General features: G+C 41.0%; 1 protein-coding gene across 12 annotated transcripts in view; it reads right to left on the bottom strand.

Moving 5' to 3' along the window:
• Nucleotides 1–27,494, bottom strand: part of LOC106605316 (myocyte-specific enhancer factor 2D homolog) — a 72,647-nt gene that overhangs the window by 40,252 nt on the left and 4,901 nt on the right. Inside the window, exon 1 of one of the 12 annotated variants that reach the window (XM_014200804.2) lies at nt 13,220–13,527. The exons of 9 other annotated variants lie outside the window; for them this stretch is intronic. The gene's annotated coding sequence lies outside the window, so the exon portion shown is untranslated. Of the gene's footprint in view, nt 1–13,219; nt 13,528–27,494 lie in introns of those variants that run through there. 2 more of the 12 variants (XM_014200798.2, XM_045718442.1) reach the window with 2 other exon arrangements.

Raw genomic sequence — 27,494 nt, forward strand, 5'->3', positions numbered from 1 at the left:
TTTGTGGTTCAGCCTTAAAAATAGCTATCTATATATACATCCAGACTGTGTAGTGTTCCAACACACCCGCATGACAGTGGGAGCCGAGACATTGCATTAGAGTGAGTGCATCTGGAATGCCTTGAGTGCAGTTTCAACACTACATCACCCACATTGTTTACCTGAGAGAATAGTAAAACCACCCCCTGATTAATGCCTGCTCTGCTACCATTACCATAAAAAACAAACAATGACGTGATAGAACGGGTTCTGTGTGTCTGTGTGTGCACGGACACGTACCACACACTTGCTTCCAGTTGATGCAATTGCCTTCACTATAGCAATGACTTCTCCATGAATTATGCACTACGTATTTGGCTTGGAGGAAGGACAATGGGAGGTCTGAGAAAAGGGTGTTATGCGTGTCATAATTGTTCTCTTAAAAATAAAGCCCTAAAAAAAAAGACCTAAAGGCAGCTTCAGCTCTTGTTTTAGGGCATTTTCACGGCAATGGAATTACGCTTTTTCACTTTAAAAATGTATGCCAAACAAAAACAATTGATTTCAAAGTTTAACAAAGCATACAACTCAATGCACAAGGACTACTTTGAACAATTAACACAGAACATTTCACAAAAACACATTTACTGGAAGAACTGTGCAGATGCAACCTTTGGTAACATAATTACTGTAAAATCTCCCTCCGTTTTTTAGGCGACCACATTTGAGAAAAACTCTTAAATATCTGCTCCAATTACGATTAAAAGGTGTCTGCAGAAAGAACGGGGTGTCAGCTATGACATGACACCTTTAGTTTGAAAAAAAATATTTTGTTTATTGAACTACAGTAGGTGAAGTGGATTTACATCTAGTAACAGAATTAAGGTAACAGAATTACATCATGATTCCCTGATCTGTACTTTATAGAAATGCATAATTATGGATATGAATATAATTCTCTTCATGGTAATGTATCCTGAATAGGTACACAAAAAAGTTTGAAATATGCAACATCCTTCTTTTGCATATTTGGGTATTATTCTACACACTGGGAATTATTGTAATGAGCACTGCCCCCAAACAAGAACACATTTGGTTGGTCCGGACCAAATCTGAAACAATCATAGGCGTCTATGTTTCACAAGTTTGGACATCACAGTAGAGTCGAGTACAGTACAGCAGAGCACAGTAAAGTAGATATGTTCAGTACAGTACATTAAATTAAATTATACTGTACTATACTACTTTACTCTACTGTCCAAACTTGTGAAACAGACTTCTATGATTGGTTCAAATTTGGTCCGGTCAGGGCGGACTGACCAAATTTCAACATCCATGGACGTGCGATGTTGGTCGGTGCCCAGTGGGTGAGGATGCTTGTTACAGTAAAGGGAAAGAGGGTAAGTGTCAGTGACAGCCGGGAGAGGTGACATTAACGAGAGAGAGAGGAGAGAGGGGCAAGAAGGGCCTTCTATGCCATCAAAAGGAACATAAAATTAGACATACCAATTAGGATCTGGCTAAAAATACTGAATCAGTTCTAGAACCCATTGCCCTTTATGTTTGTGAGGTCTGGGATCCGCTTACCAACCAATAATTCACAAAATGGGACAAACACCAAATTGAGACTGCATGCAGAATTCTGCAAAAATATCCTCTCTGTACAACGTAAAACAACAAATAATGTATGCAGAGCAGAATTAGGTCGATTCCCGCTAATTATCAAAATCCAGAAAAGAGACAACCACCTAAAAGGAAGTGATTCCCAAACCTTCCATAACGAAGCCATCACCTACAGAGAAATTAACCTGGAGATGAGCCCCCTAAGCAAGCTGGTCCTGGGGCTCTGTTCACAAACAGACCCCACAGAGCCCCAGGACAGCAACACAATTAGACCCAACCAAATCATGAGAAAACAAAAAGATAATTACTTGACACATTGGAAAGAATTACAAAAACAGAGCAAACCTGAATGCTATTTGGTCCTAAACAGAGAGTAGACAGTGGCAGAAAACCTGACCACTGTGACTGACACAAAATTAAGGAAATCTTTGACTATGTACAGACTCAGTGAGCATAGCCTTGCTATTGAGAAAGGCCGCTGAAGGTGGAAACTGAGCTGCACTTCCTAACCTCCTGCCAAATGTATGACCATAAGAGAGACAAATATTTCCCTCAGATTACACAGACCCACAAAGAATTCGAAAACACATACAAATGTTCATGAACTCCCATATCTATTGAGTGAAATACCACAGTGTGCCATCACAGCAGCAATATTTGTGACCTGTTGCCACAGGAAAAGGGCAACCAGTGAAAAACAAATACCATTGTAAATACAACCTATATTTATGTTTATTTATTTTCCCTTTTGTACTTTATTTGCACATCATTACAACACTGTATATAGGCATAATATGACATTTAAATGTCTTTATTCTTTTGGAACTTTTGTGAGTGTACTATTTACCCTACATCTTTCATTAGTTTATTTCACTTGCTTTGGCAATGTAAACATATGTTTCCCATGCCAATAAAGCCCCTCAAATTGAAATTGAATTGAAAGAGAGGGAGAGAGAGGTTGTCCAGACTGTTTTTACAGCATTGCTTTGACCACCAGATGACAGAAAGAGAAAAAAAACAGTTATGATCTGAACATAACAGTATGCCAGTGGAAGGGAGGACAGTAGCAGGTGACCTAACTGTGGTTTGTGACTACTACGATTACCCATTGTAGCCAATTCAATTGCAGCAATTCCCTTACAGATTTTTCAGTAATTCGGTTAATGATTTGGTAACAGAATTATGAGTTTGAATCACTTAATAATTAATTAACAAACTTGATATCAGTAAAAACACTACAACTATTTGGTCGGTCTTCCTTTACTTGTCACTTCTGTAAACTTTCATTATCCTCCCTCCTCATGAGGGAGATAAATAAGAAAATATCTTTAAGATACGAGGGTTTTTGGTAATGGAATTTCAAGGAACAAGTAGGGCTGTTGCGGTGACCATGTTACTTGTTGTTGTTGGCTATCCACTTTGTAGATTTTTAAGTGCCTAAACATGTCAAATGTATAATTCAATTATCATGGAGTAGAGTTCTTGGTCTAAACAAATTTGGAGTAGAGTTCTTGGTCTAAACAAATTGTTAAACTTTTTATTATTCACGAGTCATGAAGGCAGTCAAATTCCATGTGACCGTTTAGTCATGGTAATTAGCCTGTTAGGGCTAGGGGGCAGTATTGACACGGCTGGATAAAAAACATACCCGATTTAATCTGGTTACCACTCCTACCCAGTAACTAGAATATGCATATACTTATTACATATGGATAGAAAACACCCTAAAGTTTCTAAAACTGTTTGAATGGTGTCTGTGAGTATAACAGAACTCAAATGGCAGGTCAAAACCTGAGAGATTCCTTTATAGGAAGTGGCCTGTCTGACCATTTCTTGAACTTCTTTTCCATCTCTATCTTTTACTAAGGATCTCTGCTCTAACGTGACACTTCCCACGTCGTCCATAGGCGCTCAGAGCCCGGGAAAAAACAGAATGTCGTCATTCCAGCCCCAGGCTGAAACACATTATCGCCTTTCTCAAGTGGCCGATCAAGGGACTCTGGGCTTATGCGCATGACCCGACCGCCCCCGCCTTTGTGATTTTTTCCTCTGTTTGCCGAAAAGGAGATCCCTGTCGGAATATTATCGCTTTTCTACGAGAAAAATGGCGTAAAAATTGATTTTAAACAGCGGTTGACATGCTTCGAAGTACGGTAATGGAATATTTAGAATTTTATTGTCACGAATTGCGCCATGCGCGCGACACTTCTTTACCATTTCGGATAGTGTCTGGAACGCATACGAACAAAACGCCGCTATTCGGATATAACGATGGATTATTTTGGACCAAACCAACATTTGTTATTGAAGTAGCAGTCCTGGGTGTGCATTCTGACGAAGACAACAAAAGGTAATGAAACTTTTATAATAGTAAATATGATTATGGTGAGTGCTAAACTTGCCGGGTGTCCAAATAGCGAGCCCGTGATGCCTGGGCTATGTACTTAGAATATTGCAAAATGTGCTTTCACCAAAAAGCTATTTTAAAATCGGACATATCGAGTGCATAGAGGAGGTCTGTATCTATAATTCTTAAAATAATTGTTATGCTTTTTGTGAACGTTTATCGTGAGTAATTTAGTAAAATGTTAGCAAATTCCCCGGAAGTTTGCGGGGGGTATGCTAGTTCTGAACGTCACATGCTAATGTAAAAAGCTGGTTTTTGATATAAATATGAACTTGATTGAACAAAACATGCATGTATTGTATAACATAATGTCCTAGGGTGGTCATCTGATGAAGATCATCAAAGGTGAGTGCTGCATTTAGCTGTCTTCTGGGTTTTGGTGACATTATTTGCTGGCTTGAAAAATGGGTGTCTGATTATTTCTGGCTTGGTACTCTGCTGACATAATCTAATGTTTTGCTTTCGTTGTAAAGCCTTTTTGAAATCGGACAGTGTGGTTAGATTAACGAGAGTCTTGTCTTTAAATAGCTGTAAAATAGTCATATGTTTGAGAAATTGAAGTAATAGGATTTTTAAGGTTTTGAAAATCGCGCCACAGGCTGCAAGTGGCTGTTACGTAGGTGGGACGAATTCGTCCCGCCTAGCCCAGAGAGGTTAGGTTTCTCCAAGCTCTGATGCTGCTGATGGTCATTAGTAGCCTACCAAACTTGCTAACTGCCTGTTACTCAGCACTCTATTGGTCCACTAATCACACTGTCATCAATGATGGCCTCTACTAAAAAGAGGAGGATCAGCTTTCTATAGGCTTGGCCTACTATTTTTATTTCTCAACTTCCTTAATATTAAGCACATTGCTTATATTTACAACAGGATTATAGCCTGGCATGAAAATAAACCACGGGGAAAAGCATCCCCCAATCGCTATTTCAGTGCATAGATGACATGTATTTTCCCGCACTGCCTCGGTTTCAATACAGGTGCATGATAATAGTCCATTCTAAATCAAAACAAATTTCACACATATATTATTCGAGATTAAATCAAGAATAGTCTGATGGTTGACAAAATTAGCCTATCACTTGTGAATTATATATTAACACTTGTGAATGATGCCGTGAAAAAGTAACAATACCTTTTTTTCGACATTTTCAAATCAAATTCGCACACCTCATGTAGCCTAGCCAATAGGCCTATATGTTTTAATAAGGTTTGTATCACAAGGGGTGTAGAGCCTAACTGGCATACAATAAGCAGCACATGAGTTTCAAGTTTGGGGAAGATAATTTTCACCATAAAAAAACTCACCTTTATAATAAAAGTATTACATGCATAAATTGCATTTGTGGTCACTTTTGATAATGGTGTTTTCCTCTAATGGAACATATGCGCTTATAGCCTACTACCATGTGCGCATTGCTGTGCTTATAATGTCAAGAAATAGCCTAATAGTTTATCAACATTTTAAGCTAAAACGTTCTGATCTGTTGCGTCAGCCACATTGCGTAAAAAAAGTTTGGGGATGCTACTGGTTGTATTAATTTGGGATCTATCACATCCCACAACTGTCCCAGACTATGTTTGGAATATTTATTTCTCGCACAGAATAAGTCGACCTTTGCACTATGAAGAATAGTAGATTGACATAGGCTAGTGCTTTTGCTGTTCCTTAGGCCTACTCATCTTGTTTGCTGACGAAAAGTAAATGTGGACAGATCTTCCAATATCTTCAATATTCACCTCGGAATTGGATAAGGATGGGCACAGTTGTGTCCCCGATATGTCTGTGTTCACTTCTAGCCTGTGAGAAAGACCCGATCACGCCATGGAGCACGCAGCACTCAAGGAGAAGGGCACAAAGGCTACTGGCCGCAAAAGGAATGGAATTTTTTTGTAGGCTGCATTATGGCCACATAAAGGGAGAGTCACATCATTAAAGTTGCATCATGCAGCCGTACAATGTATTAAAAATCTAAACATATAGCCCAATGTTTGTAGAACAACTAAAGTTAAATTAATAACTCTAAATTAAGCATATAGGAATATATATTTGTCTCCCTTTGTTAACCACAACACAGAATAGCTGCATGTGCACACTCCCTCAAATTGTTTGGAGAAAATATCCTTTCTATTTTATTCAGCTTTATTCAATTGTATTCTTCATACTATACAATAATGCCATGAAATTCTAAGCAAATCTTGTCTGCTAAATAAACTAGTGTAGGCCACAGCCATTTGGCATAGCCAGATCAGGAACTAACATAAGGACAACTCAGAGTATGCTATTCTGTCTTCTGAAATATACTACATTTTCTTCATATCATGCTTCTTTAGACCGGTCTAAAATAAGGAAAACCCAGCCGCGAGCAGCCCAGTGACGCAAGCCTACCAGACAAGCTAAATGTCTTTTATGCTCGCTTTTAGGCAAGCAACACTGAAGCATGCATGAGAGCACCAGCTGTTCTGGATGAGCAAGACGTTTATACAGGGCAACATTCACAAAGCCGCAGGGCCAGACAGATTACCAGGACGTGTATTCAAGGCATGCACAGACCAACTGGCAAGTGTCTTCACTGACATTTTTAACCTCTCCCTGACCAAGTCTAATACCTACATGTTTCAAACAGACCACCATAGTCCCTGTGCCCAAGAAAGTGAAGGTAACCTGCCCAAATGATTACCGCCCCGTAGCACTCATGTTGGTAACCATGAAGTGCTTTGAAAGGCTGGTCATGGCTCACGTCAACACCATCATGACAGAAACCCCAGACCCACTCCAATTAGCATCCCGCCCCAACAGATCCATAGATGACGCAATCGCAAGCCACACTGCCCTTTCCACACTGGACAAAAGGAACACCTATGTGAGAATGCTGTTCATTGACTACAGCTCAGTGTTCAACACCATAGTGCCCAAAGCTCATCACTAAGCTAAGGACCCTGGGACTAAACACCTCCCTCTGCAACTGGATCCTGGACTTCCTGACGGGCCGCCCCCAGCTGGTAAGGGTAGGCAACAACACATCTGCTACGCTGATCCTCAACACTCAGGGGTGCGTGCTTAGTGCCCTCCTGTATTCCCTGTTCACCCACGGCTGCATGGCCAAGCACGACTCCCTCATTAAGTTTTCTGACGGTGGTAGGCCTGATCACCGACAATGATGAGACAGCCAATAGGGAGGAGGTCAGAGACTTGGCAGTGTGGTGCCAGGACAACAACCTCTCCCTCAATGTGAGCAAGACAAAGGAGCTGATCGTGGAATATAGGACTACAGGCCCCCATTCACATCGACAGGGCTGAAGTGGAGCGGGTCGAGAAGTTTCAAGTTCCTTGGTGTCCATATCACTGACAAACTATCATGGTCCAAACACACCAAGACAGTTGTGAAGAGGGCATGACAACCCATTTCCCCCCCTCAGGAGACTGAAAAGATTTGGCATGGTTCCCCAGATCCTTAAAAGGTTCTACAGTTGCACCATCGAGAGCACCCTGACCGGTTGCATCACCGCCTGGTATGGCAACTGCTCGGCATCTTACCGTAAGGCGCTAGAGGGTAGTGCGTACAGCCCAGTACATCACTGGGGCCAAGCTTCCTGACATCCAGGACCTATATACTAGGAGGTGTCAGAGAGAGGCCCAAAGAAATTGTCAAAGACTCCAGTCACCCAAGTCATAGACTGTTCTCTCTGCTACTGCATGGCAAGCGGTACTGTGCAGGCAAAAAATGTGGCCAACAGGATGCATGTTTTGGAATATTTTTTATTCTGTACTGGCTTCCTTTTTTTCACTCTGTCATTTAGGTTAGTATTGTGGAGAAACTACAATGTTTTTGATCCATCCTCAGTTCTCCTACCACAGCCTTTAAACTCTGTAACTGTTTTAAAGTCACCATTTGCCTCATGGTGAAATCCCTGAGTGGTTTCCTTCCTCTCCGGCAACCAAGTTAGGAAGGACGCCTGTATCTTTGATACACCATCCAAAGTGTAATTAATAACTTCACCATGCTCAAAGGGATGTTCAATGTCGGCTTTACTTTTTTCTTCATCTACCAATAGGTGCCCTTCTTTGCGGGGCATTGGAAAACCTCCCTGGTCTTTGTGGTTGAATCTGTGTTTGAAATTCACTGCTCGACTGAGGGACCTTACAGATAACTGGATGTGTGGGGAAATCATGATTAAAAATAATCTTAAAACACTATTATTGCACGCAGAGCGAGTCCATGCAACTTATTATGAGACTTGTTCAACAAATGTTTACTTCTGAACTTATTTAGGCGTGCCATATCAAAGGGGTTAAACATTTCTATAAACATAATTCCACTTTGACATTATGGGGTATTGTGTGAAGGCCAGTGACACACAATCTCAATGTAATCAAATGTAAAATTCTGGCTCTAACACATCAAAATGTGGAAAAAGTCAAGGGGTGTGAATACTTTGAAGGCACTGTAAGTGTTGATATTAGTTGGCAGGGGTCTTTACTTCAACATTATTAAGCTTTGATGTACGTCTAATACCTTTCAATCATTTTTCTGGTCAATGTTGTCCAAGACCCTTTTTTCCATCTGTTGGACCAGAAATGAAAGTCTTTGCTTATTCAAATTTTTTGGGATGGAAAATGGTAAAAAAAAAAAAGAAAACCTTAATTTTTAAAACATATAGACTCTTACAGTTCATTTGACACCCAATTTGACATGCTCCTATAAACTTCACGTGCATGCTCATGGGTCCTTTTTGATGGAAATGCCCATTATATACTTGCAAACAGGAGAAACTCTGGAGGGGGGGGTGTTATATTTGCCAAAGACTGTAGAAGAGACAGGTTTATACTGAAAATACTCAAACTAAAACAGAAAACACTTTTGAGTTTTATGTTATACAGTCAAATAGTAGAGGATTTAGTGAGGGAGCAGAGCACTACTCCTGCCATAGGAACACTGGTCTACAGTTCAAAGGCAGCGGTCAGTGGGATTTGTTTTGGGCTGCGGGCCGGTCACACATGAAAAGGCTGCTTTATCTGCCTGGGTGTTCAAGCCTCGACCTTTTACCTTTCATGCAGCGGGAGTCAGCCTCCCATGTCTGATGTCAGGTAGAATCTCTCCTCTCACATTGAAGGCAGAGGGCCTGGAGAGTGTCTACTGACTGACTGAACTAGGGAGTGTGTGTGTGAGATACTTTAGACAAGGAACAGATTAACACCGATAAAAGCTATTCTGCAGTGGTCCTTGCATTGAGCCCTGAGGAACCCCCTAAAATATATGCAATTTGTATCTGTATTGTTGAAGATAGTATACTGCACACTAAAATATCAACAGCTACACTACATGGGCAAGATCTTTGATCTTTGCATGTAAGGTCAGAACCGTAAAACACTCACGACAGAATAATCCATAAAAGAACAGATACACAATGGTGCATCATTTGTGTGTAAGTTCAGAACATCTGTTGCTGTTCTTTCAACCATTTCAGAGGACCACCTCCTGTTCAGCCTGAGGGAGCAGAGCCATTGGCTAAAAGGTGGTGCAACACAGTAGGAGCCACAGTGTCACACAGAGTTGCCACCACCTTATTCATCCTGCTGCATGTGTCATAGCCTACAGTGCCATAGGCACAGGGGTCACGACTGAGTCATGACGTATAACACAAACGACAATTGCATGCCACAGCAGCAGGGCATATGGGCAGAGAGATTCGTGTTGGAGAGGTTATGTGCATGTATGCATGTCCTTCTGTCAGTGTATGTATGACAGTGTGTCAGCCTGTTAGTGTAGTCGGCTATACATGTGTCAAGCTATCAATTGTGTACGCACGCACACACACACACCACACACACACACCTCTTTGTAAGTTGGATCAGAGCACCCTGGGGCACAGAGATAAGTCAGTGTTGGGGGCTGCTGGAGTCAGGCCAGAGCACTGCTGAGAAATCCATCACCTTTCCCACTCAGCACCAGAGCCTGCCAGGACTGACCAGTCTGCTCATAACAAACACAGCTACACTATAGTTAGGAAACTGTTACTTACACCCAAATCAGGAGAAAACTAACCTTTAAAATTAAGTTACCTCTCATTGGCAGCTACTTAAGAACGGGTTTCGTTTTATGTAAACAGATCTGTTTATTGAGAGCAGTTACAAGCTTCGCTGTGTATTTGCTTACGTTGCCTTGTTGGCAGACATCACCAATATCAAGAGAGTCACCTACAGCTCAGGTTTCATTGAGAGCAGGCAAAATCTCCCTCTCTGGCTGCATGGGGCTACGGGCTCTGTGGAGGCTATCAACAAGACAGATCTCTCTCAGTTTGTGGTCCAGGGAAATCAATACTTATATTCAGTATCACCATGGTCACCCGAGCGAGGGTAAAGGTAGAATCCCTTCTCCCTGTATGAACGATAAAATATTAGATGATGGATGACAGTCTGGCTGCTCCATACAAATGAAATTGCTACTCAGAATTGAATAGAATTCAATCAAACCAGAGTGCCACCACAGTATTGCGTATAATCATTGCAATCCACACCTGAGGCATGGAGGCCACCTGAACAGAGGGACAGGAGTCTGATTAGTTAGCCATTGATTGGGGCAGACATATCCGCAAACACAGGCAGTAACTGGGCTACTGATCGCTCTCTTATCCTGCCCAGTGCTTTCACCCCAACCTTGGGCTGTAGTCCCAGCACCAGCTGTGGGATATTTACAGCCTGTTGCCTCATGTTCCGGCACAGCCATTCCGCACGCCTGGTCCACTTCCACTCTGCCTGTTGACTGACCTCTTGTTTGGTAAGACGGGTCTGCATTGTGGCTTATTACCGAAGTATTCAGTGTGAAGGTGAATCTGTGTGAGTGATATGGTGGAGAAATGGTTGGTGGTGGGCTTGGATTATTTTGAGGAGAGGAAGGAAGGATGGGGGCTGGACCTTGGTCTGCGGTTTGGCTTGTGACTGGGCTTGTGCCTGTGTTCATGCTGCCAAAACTGGCAGGGGAATATGATCCCACCCCCCTCCTTCTCTTCACCAATCGTAGGGTGGGTTTTTGGTGAGGGGTTAGCTGCAGTGCAAGAGCAGCACTTCTAGAAAGGGGTGGGAAATTGGAGAAGGTTGGACAGGTTTGGAATGGGCGGTAAAGAGATCTGCGCTCCTCGGCTCATGAATCACGCCCCTGCTGCCAGTCATGTCAATACTGCAGTCTACCCCAACAACAAACACACACGATACACAAAGACACAACCTCAAAGCACCTAACTGTCACGGAACTACCGCCACCACACATACAACGAATCACAAACTCCTACACAAACAAGTCTGCCTTCTGCGACACTCTCACTTAACTGCACACAAAAACACACATTCATATGCACCAAGAGGGCCACAAGACTGGTGTAGTCAGATTTGTTGTTGACAGAGGCTTGTCTCTGTCACCATGTTATTAGTGTGGCGATGTGGTTTGACCTGTCAGGTGACATCACAGACTCATGCACAAACAGGACCCCACCCACTCACCCAGCCCTGGGAGTTGGAAACTGCTCCCATTCACCTGTAACACTCCTGGCGCTATGCCAGAACAAAATAAACACAGGTGCCTGGGTAGAGTAAAGTATCCCTTGCTGCTTTCCACAGGTTCTTCCACCAGTATGTCTCTAATGGGAATACTCAACCCACCATCTCTCTCTTTATTCTCAGCCTTTCGGTTGGTGAAACCTAATGGATGCCCCTCCCCCACAAAACTTCCCTTTCACCTCGCATCAGATGAGGGCCAACCAGCGCTGAAGGTCTGAGAGAGAGAGAAACACCCTGCAGACAAAACACTGACGACATCAATGTGACATTAGGGAAGAGGGTGTGTGCGCGCAATTGTTGGTTGTCGTCACCAGTCGAACATGTTCTGTCAATGAGAACTCACAAAAGAAGTAGACAGACAAGATCAAGATTGATGTCCCCATGAAGTCATTAGTGAATAAAAGCTCATTTGCATATAAACATGACAATGAGTCTGTAAATACTCAACAGCGCACCAAACCTTATGATGTTGTTTTCAGGAGATTACCCGTGTTTAGCACAACTCTACGTATAGAAGGAGCATGCAATGTGTTTACCAAACATGTGGTTATTTTCTGGTTAGACAACCAAGGTTCTTTGACTAACCTCATTTGAAGAGTTCAACCTACTTACACTGTATCCTGTACGTCTCCTATGCACCTGCAGTGACTCTCACAAGATTTCTCACCATTCTGTTATTCTTCATATGAGCATTTATTGAGGCTGCATGATCATTAGCAGGGCCTTTTGCTCAGAAGTATCTGATCAGTGACCTTATTAAGCGTGCTACATGAATATAATTAAAGGAAATAAAATTGACATGTCTTGGAAAAAACTCAACTCATTTTCGGTTAGCGTCTCAAACCCCTATTGAAAACAGACTTGCAGTGAGCAGCCAATTGCAATGGAAATGTGGAAAATTGGAGTTAACTAACAACACTTCACAGATCAGTAGCTTGAAAGAGTTATTCTTCTCACAGTTATGCGAGTCACGAAAGAACAGACAAAAATAAAACGATAAGGCCATATTTCATAGCGTATTAGCACAATGCTAACATAATATATATATTTTTAAATAGCATACCCTTAGGCTATTACTGTATGTAGATGGAACTTGGATGAAAACTGTCTACCTAAAATCTATCAAATAAACCAAAATGTCACTTAGGCCTACTGAGTCACATGAGCTGCTGTAGAAGAATAGGGGAATTCACAAAGTAGGCTTTACCAAACCACCAGGATGGAAACTGTTAATAGTGTTGGCCCTACTGTGTGGTTGACAGTGAAGCACAGGCCCCACAGTAAGTCACCTCACAGTCTGACATCTGCCTCGTAAAGTCCTCAGGATGTGCCTGAGCCACACTAGCCTCCGATACTGATTACTAAACCACAAAAGCAAAACATAAAACACAGTAACTACCCTAAACGTGTGGCTGTTCTGTGAAAGAACATGCTGAAAGCACAGTCTTACAGTAATATTATTGCACCAAGACAACTTTTTTTTCTCTTTAGAACTTAAGCCAGAGGAGAGGCCTCAGACTGTGCTCAGGAGGGACATTTTTCTGTTTAAATTCATTAGGCATTTAGCTGGAGCAACATTTGAGTTAATGCACAAGTGACATTGTAAGGAAGCAACAAATCTTATATGAAAATGCAATGCCGGTATTGGTTGCCCTTACCCTTAGCTGATCAGTAAACCACAGTCAAAAATCAGAGGCACAAGTTTAAAAAGACTCTTTAAAAAAGGCAGAAAGCACCAGCAAGCACTCTGAATTGAATCCAAAAGACTGTTTCAGTGGCACCCAGAGCATTCTAAGTCAAAGTTCAGGCATATTCCCAGTGAGAGGGGTCCAAACAAAGTGTGGTGTGTCCCGTCCTGCGCATGACTGGTAGAAATGACAACTGCAGCAGAGCCCCTCACACTGGAGACCCCCTCCCCATACTCGCCTTCCCTCTGGACAACAACCCCCCCATCCTCTGGACAACACCCCCGGTCAACCCCCTCCCTAACTCTTCCCAAGTCACCCTTTGCCCTAATATGCAGTCAGGCTCTGTAGTTTGTCAGATCCTCTATTATCCCCCCCCCCCCATTCCCTGGCCTGTACACATGTGTACATTCTCCCTTCAGATTCACAAGCTGCTGTAAGTGCAATGGCAGCTGTCCCTACACACCTTTTGTTCCAACAGCCCCTCTCCCCCTACCCCCTGTCATCTCCTCACACATGCTCAGCTGTTGAAAGGTTGGGCACACCGGACTAGTGCTGGTCTATGCAGACCCAAATCTGTAGATGTTCTGAAATGGTCTTTTGACCTACTCATCTTTTCTTTTACACATGTTGCGTGTAGTCACATAGTTTGCCTCAAATTGCTAGTGTGTCATACAAGAAGGCAAAACGTTCAAGGGTACGACTGAAGGCTCTGACTTGACTAGCTATAATCTCACAATCAGGCCCAATTAAAAACTGGAAAACTGTAGAAATCCACATGAGAGTTGAGAAGTGATGCCATATGTACAAGTTGTCATTTGTGTCTGTTTCCAAGAATGACTCTGCTTCCCAAGGAGTAAATCTCAGGCTGTGCCCTTTCATGACCTTTGAATCTCTGAGGGGGTCGAGAGGGTGTGGGAAATGTGAGGCCAGGAGTCTGTTGAACAGTTGTGTCATTGAGTTTCCACAAAACACAGCAAATATCTTTATGGGTAAAGGCACGTCTAAGTCCAGAAACCAACTGGTTAACAAAGGGTTGAAATTCCGAGGAGCAATCTCATCTTGAAGCAATAACTTATATGGATACATCTGAGGGAGGGAAAAGAAATGGCTCCCTTTGTGTATCGGAGAGGAAATCTGCACATGGATGGGAAAAATGCACAACAGCCCTAAACACAACAAGACACTTTGAGGACACAATTACTTCAACAACAAAACACCAGTGATTGGTAATGGCCTTATCTCGCTGCCCCTCTCCAGGTTTTTCCCTTCCTCCCCCTTATCGTCTATGTGCTAGCAAGGCAGCCTGGGGCTCTCCATGTTGAACACATTGTGTTGGCCCACAGCCTAATAAGGGGATCCATGTGACTGCCTCCTCTCTTCCGGTGACTAATGTGAATGCTGCCCAGGACTGTGTGGTGCTGCTGGCCCACGTGTGGTGGTAGAGTACGGGCATCAAGAGGGAGAGGGATGGTGGTGGTAGAGCTGCAGTATGGAGAGTATTAAAGAACTAAGGCATTTATTTTTTTCCCTGAAAAAAGTCACAATACCAAATGGATCATTGAATTATTATGCTGGAATGTAGTGATGGGGGAAAAATAGACAGTTACATATCGGGATATTCTTTTTGCCGATATATTGTATTGTTTTGACAATATAGCAATATTATTTTTGCGCTAGTTGGCTGTACCTGTACCAAAACTCCAGTATTTTTCCTTTTTTCAAAACTCTCCCTTGTCCCTCTGCAGAAGACATGTGGTGAGCAATATGTTTGGAACGTCGAATCTCAATAAATCTCAATCACAGTCTCAAATAGCAATACATATCGTATCGGCACCTAAGTATCATGATGATATCGTATCGTAAGGTCCCTTGCGATACCTAACCATACTGGAAGGGATATTTTGTTTTAGAAAAGGACATGCAAATAAACCTCCATAGAGCTCTTATACCCCTCTGTGCTGGACAGCTGCTTACCCTAGGAGTCCAGATTCACTTCGTTCAGGGTCTACCCAGGCAGAGCATGTGGATACTACTTACACTAGTGTTGACAGTATACCGAAACTTTTGAGATACAAAAAAAAAAAAAAAGATAGAATTGTTTGGTTCTAGAATTTTTGTTACGTGCGGTACTTCTGTCAAAATGTGTTTCACGTGATAGACTTGATCCTTTCAATCAGCACACTGAGCGCAGCCCCTTTAATAAAGCAGGTTCTTTGCACTATGGCTTTAGAGCACACACAGTAAAGCACCTGCTACACATACTCATTCATTGCTAGAGCTGTCTGGGCTGCATTAGCTTCCCACTCTTGCTGCACAGAAGTTAACACACTTGAATAATGTAGAAATAATGCAAACATTTTGAAACTGTTCATTACAGTTCACAAAACAATGTCCATACAGGCTAGAACTGTTTTACAATGCAAGACGATACCGGTATAGCTTCCAGCTTTAATTGTAGGTTCACTTTCCTTGCTAGCTTAGGCTACAGCTGAATTCACTACCCTAGTACTTTGTTTGTGATAAACATAATGCAAAATATGCTGATTTGAAAGCTGATTGTCACCAAAAAATATATATTAATTCACTTCGTCTCCCTCGCCACCAAAAACCTCATTCACTTCTTCGTCTCCCTTGCCTCCCGTCTGGTTTACACTAGATCCATAGCCACAAAGTCAGATTCCACAGCCACATTCTGTCTCAGCAAATGACCTCATTCAATTTCTTAAAGAAGCAGCGCACAGTTTTACAAAAGAGATCATCTTCTTTATTGCACTGATCAGTACAATAAAGTAATGTTCTCCTACAGTTGCCAATAAAATAAGTGTGTAGGCCCATGAAATCAACTAAAACAAGCTCAATAACTCAATGCATGCACACACTTGTTGAATAATATGCATTCACCTGTACTGTGAAGACCTACGCTACATCTTGATTTACCATGTTGTTTTGTAGTTAGATTGGTAAAAACAAAGTCAAATTGATTGTATTAATGCATACATTGACAAACATTTGCAGATATAATGCTGAACTCAAAAGATGCCAAACGATTAAACAGAGCAGGAGCCGAGTTTCTGTCTGAATCAACTGCCATTCTGTGACTTAGCTAATATGCATACTTTTTTTGTTGCCATGGTACCGTTTTGGTATTTAGTATTGTGAAGGTACCAAGTACTGTGATACTAAACCTGGTATCGGTATCAAAGTCAAAATTCTGGTATCTTGACAATACTAACTTACAAAGTACACTTTTAAAATAAAATAACGGAATAGAAATTGAACCATGAAAGGTGCGTCTTCAGAAGGAACTCTCTGCTCTAACAGCATAATAGGAAATTCACGGATGCTTTATTCAATACAAGCCCATTTGGTACTTTGTAAATGACTAATAGATTTGTGAACAAACATGATATGCTTTCAAGTGTTTGACAATGAATACCCTAATCATACAAATACTGCTTCCTTCTCAGGGACTACATAAAAAAAACAAATGACAAAGAAACTGCAGTACAGCATTTTAATTTTGTGACAATTGATATTACAATTGTGTCAACCATAACAACAAGAACTTTTCAGTAACATGTGAAAACAATGTTCTCTAATGCATTATTATAGGAAAATATTCTTCAGGGTAAAAGTAGTAAACCCTAAAACGCTGACCTGAGGTCTGATGTGAGACTTGACAGACATTCCTTCAGGGTTTGACCATTCAGCACAATTTTCAGTCCTAGGCGGCAACAGCTGCCACTAAGATATTTGGGGATTCTCAAAAAGAAGATGCCAACACATCCGACCCACTTTACCCTAATCAGCCTTACAACATCATTAACATTTAGCAACTAATATGATCTCATTCATGAATATCAACAGTGCTTGGAGAGACAACCAAAGGACTTGACCCAAATTCTCTGAACAAGACTACTGTTCAACAACAACATGGATTTCTGTTAGTGTCCCTCCCTGAGAGCCTTGCCCCATTCTCCTAATCAGGGGAAATTTGGTATCTCCCAGCCCTGGGAGCTGTCACAGCTAAAGGGTAGAGGTCAAGAGGAGCGAGACGAGTCCTAACAGACGCGGAAACCTGTTCCCTTCAGCCGCGCCTCGCTCAGCTGCCACCACAAAGGTCCCCTGCCTTCACACAGAGGCAGTCGCCAGAAACGACACTCGGAGACTACCACACAGCAGAATGACCAACCTGGGAGGCGCCAGACATTTAGTCTAGGCTGAGACAGAATGAGACAAAATGTTTATACTCAAAGGTTTATCAACAGGATGTTGTTTTGATTGTGAACAGATTAGGACATTTCAATAAAACCAATGCCTGTGGTCTCATTCTTTTGTAAAGACAAATAATGGAATCAATGTAAGTTGTAGAATAATGATATCGGCTTAAATTGAGCATATGTTAAAATCCAATTTGAGTATACTTAATGTTGAATATCTGTATGAAATCTACTACAGCCTTCAGATTATACATGATCACTGGATTAAAAAAAAAGAAGTGATGAAAACAAGAAAGGCTACCGAGTCCACATTGTAATCTATGGTGATGGGTATTAGGCTTGTGCGGTATACCTTATACTGGGGTATTTGGAAATAGCCACGGGATGGTTCTTCAATATCGTTGAAAAACTATTTCTTTTAAGTTTTTCAATAGATTTTAATATTTGTAGCAATTTGTTTTGTAAATACCTGCAGTCAACTTGTGCAATGCGTTAGGAGATAAAGCAGATCACGTTCTTCATTTTACCTTTCACATTATTTTATATTATGAAGCTTACCTTAGGTCCCCAGAACAGTTGAGCCAGTCATGCGTTTGTAAATAGCACAACTGGAGAAAGCGGGAGCAGGTGAGTCCAGCTGTGTATTGACAGGGGTTGCGTTTTACATTGAAAGTCAGTGTTTTTTTTACTTTAAAAGAGTGATCAGGGACGTGCAACTATAGTTTTCCTTCACAGAAAATACATTAGTGCAACACATTCAGCAGAAAATAGCTTAATTTCATCAGATGACAACAGAAGTGCAAAGCTATTTGGCTGGCAGCCACACAAGTAAATGAGCTTACAATGAAAAAGCAATGTATTTTTGCCAAAACAATGCATGGCCATCATATTTCTAATGTTTAGGCCTATCATAGAAAGAATGTAGTCAGCTACATTTCCTACTGTTTTGCTTAAAGATAATCTTGCATTTTACCAGAGAAAAATTGGTTGGCTACACCGAGAAAAGTATGGAGAAAAGTAGCTACATATCAGGCAGGGTGCTGTCTGCTGATAAAATGCCCATCTGTGAATTGTCATCCAAGTTTAGAAGTGCAACTGAAGCACAGAAGTTTGTCTGATGGCGAGCAGAAATTACAACATTTTAGATCCACATTTACAAAATGCAGCAAGATATTTCTGCATTATATTTTTTTCCTGCGTGGAAAATGCAGAATTATGCTTTAACACGACCCTTAATTTTAACTTGCCATCTAAGTAAGTGGCTGAATTAATAAGGTGACGGGGCATCATATTATTTTAGCTTTCTGCCGTGTTTGAGAAGTCAAAGCCCTTTGGATAAGTTATTTGTACATCTGCCATCTTAAATAAGAATTTGTTCTTAACTGACTTGCCCAGTTAAATAAATAAAATAAAACAATCTTGATTTCCTTGCGTTTTTTTGATCCTCTCCATTCGCAACCTGTCTGCTCCCGCCCCCTCTTCTCTGAGCAGAGCAGGCAGGCCCGTTCCCCTAGCGACTCCAGACAGACACAGTGTGTAGACATGCTGCTGGAGAGACAGTACTGTTCCTACGTCAGACAAGCATGCATCAAAACTTTGTTAAATTTGCACAATGGCTCTTGTTCACATTCGCTTGTAAAATGTCCAAACTCACCAAAAACTACATTCGGTAGCTCCCACACATATATATATATATATATATATATATATATATATACATATATATATATATATATATATATATATATATATATATATATATATATACATACATACATACACATACACACATATATATATATATATATGTGTGTGTGTGGGAGCTACCGAATGTAGTTTTTGGTGAGTTTGGACAGCTTTACCAGTAACCACAAGTCCAACTGACTACTATATATATCTATATATATATATAGATGTGTGTGTATATATATATATATATATATATAGATGTATATATATATAGATATAGATGTAGATATAGATGTATGTATATATATATATATATATATATATATATATATATATATACATATATATAGATGTGTAGATATAGATGTGTATATATATATATATAGATGTATGTGTGATATGCATATATATATATATATGATATATGTGTATATATATATATATATATATATATATATATACACACCATACATCTATATCTTATCTATATATATATATACCTCTATATCTATATATATATACACATACATCTATATCTACACATCTATATATATATATATATATATATATATATACACATACATCTATATCTACATCTATATATATACATACATCTATATATATATATATATATACACACACACATCTATATATATATATAGATATATATAGTAGTCAGTTGGACTTGTGGTTACTGGTAAAGCTGGGTTTTTCATGCAGGACAATTCCTGTGGAGTCACAACAGGTGTGGAACGAGCGAAAATGAAAATAAACGAATTGCAAAGACAGGCAAACCAGCTCATAAAGTTATGCGCATATATAGCTGGTTTGCCTGTCTTTGCAATTTGTTCATTTTCATTTTCGCTCGTTAGGAAATTTAGTTAGCAGCCTTCATGGAAAAAATAAATAAAAATTTTCGCCATTACTTGTGCTAATTTTGTTAGCATTCAGGTAATAGACAACCAATGGGCTTTTTTGTGGTTTTTGGTGCCCTCTTGTGTACTAAGCCTGTAAAACTGTAAATCTCGGGGTGAGAGAAGGACGGTATGAAGATATGAAAATCTGGATACCGCCCAACCCGAATGGCTATTTCTAGCCATTACAGTCAAAGGGAATGTATTGTCCTATAAGATTCAAGATAGGATTTAACAGAAGAGGCAACCTGTGCTTTTTCAGTAAACCATTTTCATATTGGGTCCAGAAGTCAGTCCTTCAGAGCACCGTGGACTGGTATGGACCACAAGAGCTGTGCTAGATGACTACTTCGGTATTTAAGATGGAGGCAGCTGACCCCAAGGGAAAATAAGACTGGGGGGGGTATATGAGCTGCTCGGCATGGCACGGCGTGACATGGCCCAACTGTCATTGCACACAATACAGACGAGGCGCTGTGTTGTGCACAGACACCCAGGCGACGAGACGTTTGATGTACACAGTGGGGCGGAGGCCTCCACAAAAACTCCTCCCTTCCTTATCCCCCATCTAACACACATCTCAGAAACAGCTGACGTTTTAACAGGCTTACAACAGCTGACAGGCTACAGGTGGGTCAGAGGGGACCCTTTATAACCCCCTTCCTCTCCTCTTATTCCCCAGCTCCATAATTCCTCTGAGACAGACAGACAGACAGACAGACAGACAGACAGACAGACAGACAGAGACAGACAGACCCAATTCCACACCTGTTGTGACTCCACAGGAATTGTCCGGCATGGAAAACCCAGCTTTACCAGTAACCACCCGTTCAACTCAGTTGACCTCTCCATCTCTAACCCACCTATTCTCTGGCCCTTTAAAAAAGAGCTTTATGACCTGACAGCATGTGTTGGAGAGGCTTGGTTCGACTACGCGGCTCAGTGTGTGGGCACTGTGTACAGTATGTGAGAGCATCAACACATGCTACTCTGGTGTCGACTAGAACTATGGTACAAGCAAACCCGCTAAGCTCCTTTGCTGCTTCCCTTACGGATGTCCTCAGTGGAATTACCAAACAGCAAGACCACAATGGAAATAGAATCATTGACTACAGTTTTAATCCGGAATAATTTCTCAATGTTTTTATGTAATCTGTAGACATTATGTTACATGATGCCCTATTTTGTATTACATTTTTGCTTCAATTATTAAATAATACAATCATTAAAAAAGGTATACAAGTCAGATGTTCTTAACCTTTTCAGGAGCATACTAGACTGACATACAATGAAAATGAATTGCAGCAAGATGTCAGTTTTACAGGTAGTGGTAGAAGGTCAAAGCAGCTGCAGGGGCCTTGGGCTGCAGTTAAACTACCAGTGGTTGCAGTGCTCTTCTTACAGGGAGCTGTGATCACAGAGTCTCAAGGGTGACAGACTAACTGAAAGACTCGTGAAAGTTGAATTGTGAGGGAATGCTGTCTTCATATTTAGGACAAGTAGACAGTTCGTAAAAGGCTAAAGCTCTAGAAGAGAGGGGATTTGAAAGCACAGCACTTCTTTGGATTGGATGGGAAAACCAACCATGGGGTGAAAAAAAAATAATTTAGGATTTGCTGTGTGCGCAAAATAGAGCAGAACACTTTCTCGCTCTTGTCACTTACCTTCTCACCCTCCAATCTCTCCATCCATCTATCCTTGCTGAATCTCTTACATTTCCTCCCACTTATTTTCTTCCTCTCCATGCTTCTCTCCATTTCTCTTTCTTTCTGAAGGAAATTAGTCTGTTGGCTTTTAGCTGTAATATGATAACCATTTCAATTATATAAACAATAGCCAGACTCCTCCAGAGGAAGAAGTGGTTAAGATGCACTTGGAGTGTCGAGGCCAAAGCGCACATGGAAGCTGACTTGTAAACACATAGCGTGAGTGTTAGAGAGTGAGTGTGTGTGTATGTGTCTCAGTGGATAGATGTCTCTGTGTGTGCACATATGACTGTGTGGGATGAAGAACATAAGAGGCCTGGGAGAGAGAGAGAGAGAGGTGAGGACAAGTCAGTCAGCAAACACGCTGAAATGAAATGTTATCTAATACATGGAGAGGAACGGTGAGGCTGTCGGTTAAAAATTGTGAGAAAAATACACTAATCTAGAATGTCACTGCATTTTCCCCATGGCAAACTAACTGACCACCTGCATTGCTATATAGCCCACTCTGGTATTGGCATGTGTGCATAAGCCAACAGCTCACAGATACAGTGTGGGTATAGCCCACATGATGAGATTATTATGGACAAAAGAGCAAGATTATTTTATTTGTCAAACTGCAGCCAAAGATCGATCACCATGTCACCAGAATAAGAACTTGGATATTTATTGGAAAGGTGCATCAAGCTCATCACTGTGCACTTTCACCATCCTGTGAATTTCATCATAATTTATTTAATCTGTAGACTAATAAACTGCATGCTTTCCCGAGTCGTAGTCGGAGGACCACACAGACTTGCCACCGCCATATCAAGCATACTTAATTTTACAGACACAAACTGATCCCACCTTTTCAAGCATATTTTGTTTGGTCTACATTTGGAAATTTGATCAACAAATTAGCCGTTTCCATCCGACATGTACTTTACTCGCATAAAAAGGTTGGATGTAAACCTGGTTATAGACTGTATTTCAGTGGTCCAAAGGCTGTAGGACAAGCAGTAGTCTGCCATTTCAACACTTGTTCCATGGTAACATCAGATTGCCCTTCCCAGTTGTTGTCCACACTACTCAGATTGCTGCTGGGGATCAGTACAAGACCAGCACCCACCCACACACACACACACACACACAATGGGAAGTGTGTCACTTTGGCAGGGTGAAGAGGGGATTTTTTTACTCTCTCCCTCTCCCTGACTCACTGGAACCATTCCCAGCTCTGGGTAATGGCTGCTTCACAAGAGAAGAGGAATACGCCAGCCATCTTCCCTCCCAACGTAACCTAACACACCCTGCATGGAGCGCACGGCTAACTCAATGAGCCCTGTGCAGATGGCCCCATTACTGTACCACATCTGTACAACCATAAAACTATACCACGCCGCAGTGAGGAAAGGGTGATATACATTCAATTGAGAGCACAACTTACAGCATTTGCCGTAAGTCAGTGACATAACAAGTGTAAGACAGGTTTGGGGGGAATAAGATGGGAGGGGAGTTTGGAAAGGATGAAGAGCAAGTAATGGCAGGACTTGAGATCAAAGGGAAAGAGGGAGAGAAGAAGGAGAGAGGAGTGTGAGAGGCGGAGGTGTAGTGTTTCAGCTCGGGCGCTTGCCGTTTCAGCTGTGCCGAAGTGATGCCTAGTCCCTGCTCTCGCACCACGGTAACCCCGTCAGCACAGCGGCATAGCTGCCGCTTGGTCTCACTCGGTCTTTTTCCCTTTCAGTCTCAATGTTGGGATTATTATATTTCTCTACAGCTGTGGAAGTCTCTTCTCTCTCCATTTCTACTTTTGTCTCTCTCCTGGATGCTTTTGAACTCTCGTAACAATGACAGACCTTCCCACCGTACTTGAAGTTTTCACATTGTTCAATGGATTCAGCTGCATTTTCCAAAGAACACGGGTTGGTTTTCCCAAAGGCCTCATCCTATACTCTGATTAAATACAGCTCACTGTTGGTTGCTGATCCTGATCCAACGTCCTCTCCCCTTACATTAAATCTAACATTACCTGAACACACTGGTTCAGGTTAGTTATGAACCATTTGTGCTCGACTTCTAAATACTGTTCTCATTACATTGTTTCTTTGACATCTTTTATGTAGAAAATGACAGAAAAAAGGCTTGCCTGATTTGAACTGAATGAACACAAATGTAATTAAATTGACACCACAGTCAAGGTCACGCTGGCCCCGGTGTGGTGTAGTGTAACACTGTGTTCCGAATCCCTGCTCACCTCAGACTAATTTGTTAATGATAATCTTGCATATGTGTTGCATTTAGCCTACATGTGTTGTGATGTCTTGATCTCACCGCCCCTTGATCCCACCAAAGACCCCCAAAAAGCCCATTCGGTTGGCATTATGCAAGATTACCCTTTCTATTCGCAAAGAGTATATTAAGGAGGGAAATTCGACTTCATCTGGATAAAGCCTCTGGCAAAACTACTAAGTGGTAGAGAAGAAGAATGAAAACAAAAGGATATGGACACCGTCATGGAACGGAATGAGGGAGTTTTAATATACTCCTACAGATTCCATAATCCCAGATAAAAATACATGTTACGTGCATTCACCATTTTGATTTATTCATCTGTTTCTACCTACTAGCCAAAAGGAGGTCAACCCAGATTTCAATGTTTTTCTCCAAAGCTGTATATTTCAAGCAGTCTTTAGAGGCGGATTGGATAAATGTAGTGCTCTGAGCAGAGTATTTTTAGAGAAAAGCAACAACTGGATGTAAGGATTTACCATTGATTTTTTTTCTCTTCAGCTATATTTTTACAAAACATTGATCACTAAGCTATAACCTGATGCATGATTGACATACATATAGAAACATGGTGAGCAAACCAATCACAAGACAATGGTATCTGATGATAAACCAACTTTTGAAGAACTGTTGAGATGGGTCATTTCAGTGAATTTAGCTGCCCTTACAAGAACCACGGAAGATCTCTTCATCTTTCGGAGTCCATCTAATCAATGCGAGATGTTAATATGCTTACTAATGCTGTTACAACAACAAGGATCAAGAGTGACCATTTAGAGCTGTGAAAGGAAAGGAAATGTTATTTTAGCTATGGTAGACTAATGGCTCCAGTGAGAATTGATGAATGCTACAGTATATTAAATTAATAGGGAATCATCGGTATGCTTTTATGACCGGCAGTACAATGGAACGCTAATCGCTATACCATTCACGGCTTTAAGTCTATGGTTGAATTCTAACAAGCAGAGATGTGGAACCTAACTTCCCCTTCAAGAGGCGAACAGCTGCTATTTTTGCTGTAAGCTGACACCGGTGATCGCACAAAATCAACCACCTCGTTTCAGGGAACTTGTTTTTCCAGAGTGACACCAGTCAGTTCTCATAGTTTTTCAGTTCAGAGAACGGATGTAACAGATTCAAATGCTCATGAGATTACTCTTTGGTGTGTTGGAGCCGTTTGAAACATTGCGTCCTTGTACCCAATTAACTGGTGCGAAGTTCTACATGCTCAGGTTGAAGGTGTTTGAACCTCCACTAGAGAGCAAGCAGCCGTTTCAAGTCAAATAAAGTATTTCTAAATAATATGAGAGGATTTCAGCTGTTTCTCACTGCTATTCAGGTTATTTCATAACATTCAATTATTCAAAATGACCAAGAAAAGGTGGGTGAGAATCAAATCTGAAGGGTAGTAAAAGATGCAAAATGGGAGCCTCAAATAGACTACCTACAACCATGTTGAGAATATGTCAATCCTCTCTACTTTGCCTTTAGATTGGGGGTATGCCAAGAACCACCCTTTGGTAATTAGAATAAGACTCTACTCCATCAGACCTCAACTGTACCAGGCCGTTGCCACTCATGATACTAGAATTTTGACTTCGATACCGATACCAGGTTTAGAATCACGATACTCTATACCAAAATGATACGTACAAAAAATAAGGAGTATTAGCCAAAGTCACAGAATGGCACTTGATCCATACCTTTTGAGTTCAATATCATTACATTTACTTGTTTTTATTTTTACTTTGTTTGTTTTTTTAACCACATAATAGTAATCTCTAGTCTTTTGATAAACTGGGTAAATCAAGATGTAGCCTAGGCCTATTCACAATACAGGTGAATCATATTCAATAGGAGTGTGTGTAAGCATTGAATTATTGAGCTTGTTTTGGCTGATTTCGTGGGGCTAGAGAATAAGAACAATATGTTCACCTTCCATTTGGAACTTATAATCACTGATCTGGCTTTCAAGTCTGTCTATGAAAATGCCCGTTTTGTTAGATTTAACTAGAACCACACATAATGCACATTCACTAATAATGACTAACTTCTTGTAGCAGGCATTATAGAAAATTAATACAGGTCTCATAAACAAATCTCTCAAGCACAAGCCCAGGTGCTAGGGAGTTAGCAATGGGGGTGGAGACAAATCGATACAGTTACATATCGGGATATTATTTGACAATATATCGTATCGTTTTGACAATTTAGCTATATTATTTTGCTCTAGTTGGCTGTACCTGCACAAAACTACGGTATTTTCCCTTCATAGCTCGTTCTCCATCTTATTTTTAAATAGAAAGCCAATTTGTTTCCAGCACTTTTATTTATATAATTGATCAAAACAATATGTTTGGAACATTAAATCGCAAAATCACAGTATTAAATTGCAATAAATATAAAATTGTGAGTCGCAATACATATCGTATTTAAGTATCGTGATACAATCTAAGATCCCTGGCAATTCCCAGCCCTATCTGTAGTGAGTAGCCATCCAATCTTTATACTTTAGGTTTAGCCAACTTGGATCTATTTGCTAGCTAACAAGGTAGAACAGTTGGATTGTTACAAACACACCATTATGTCCGTCTCCAACTGTTTGGACAGCATGCTAGCCCCTCCACTTTGTTCAGAAGTTGAAATCAAGTGACCTACCTTATTTCTCAGAATGAGAACGAGTTGCCAATTCCTTATATAAATTGTGCTTTTTATGGTTATTGCACATTTATAAACACAGACTAGACAGCTAGCATAAGTCTAGCTAAAATGCTACTAGCGGTACGTGTTATTGCAATGCCGCACGCAAAAAACTAAGTATACATTTTCCAGAATCAATGTTCATTGATACTCCCATTTGAGTAGTGTCTGCTCTGCATGCATGGAGATGAGACATACAAATGGTATGGTTAGAAAGGTTAATTTCTCCTCTATCACAGTAAAATAATCTCTCAATGTGTTTCGGTGTCCATATGACCAATTCTGTTGGACCAAACCTCAAATGCAAATAGCGAGTTGAAACCGCTTGTCAGAGATGAAGAAGTGATCTCTCAGCTTTGTTGTTGTGAGTGGCAGGGGGAGGGGCTTGGTATGTGTGTAAAAGGTGCAAACAGCACAGAAGGAGCAGAGGAGGCAAGGCCAAAAAGACAACATGAGAACAAGCGGACAAACACTCATGAAAATAAAAACTTGATTCTTGCGATACAGGCATTTGAAATATCGTGCTAAATCATACATTTGAATTAATCTAAGCCCCGAATCCCTGCCCTAACTGATCAACAACATTTGAATAGAAGAAGCAATCTCTTCTCCTATAAAAGTGTGAGCTGTCTCTGTAGTTAAGACCCATGACGTCATTCACACACACACACACACACACACACACACACACACACACACACACACACACACACACACACACACACACACACACACACACAGTCAG

The sequence above is a fragment of the Salmo salar genome, chromosome ssa05 (assembly GCF_905237065.1).
Source record: "Salmo salar chromosome ssa05, Ssal_v3.1, whole genome shotgun sequence".
NCBI lineage: Eukaryota > Metazoa > Chordata > Actinopteri > Salmoniformes > Salmonidae > Salmo > Salmo salar.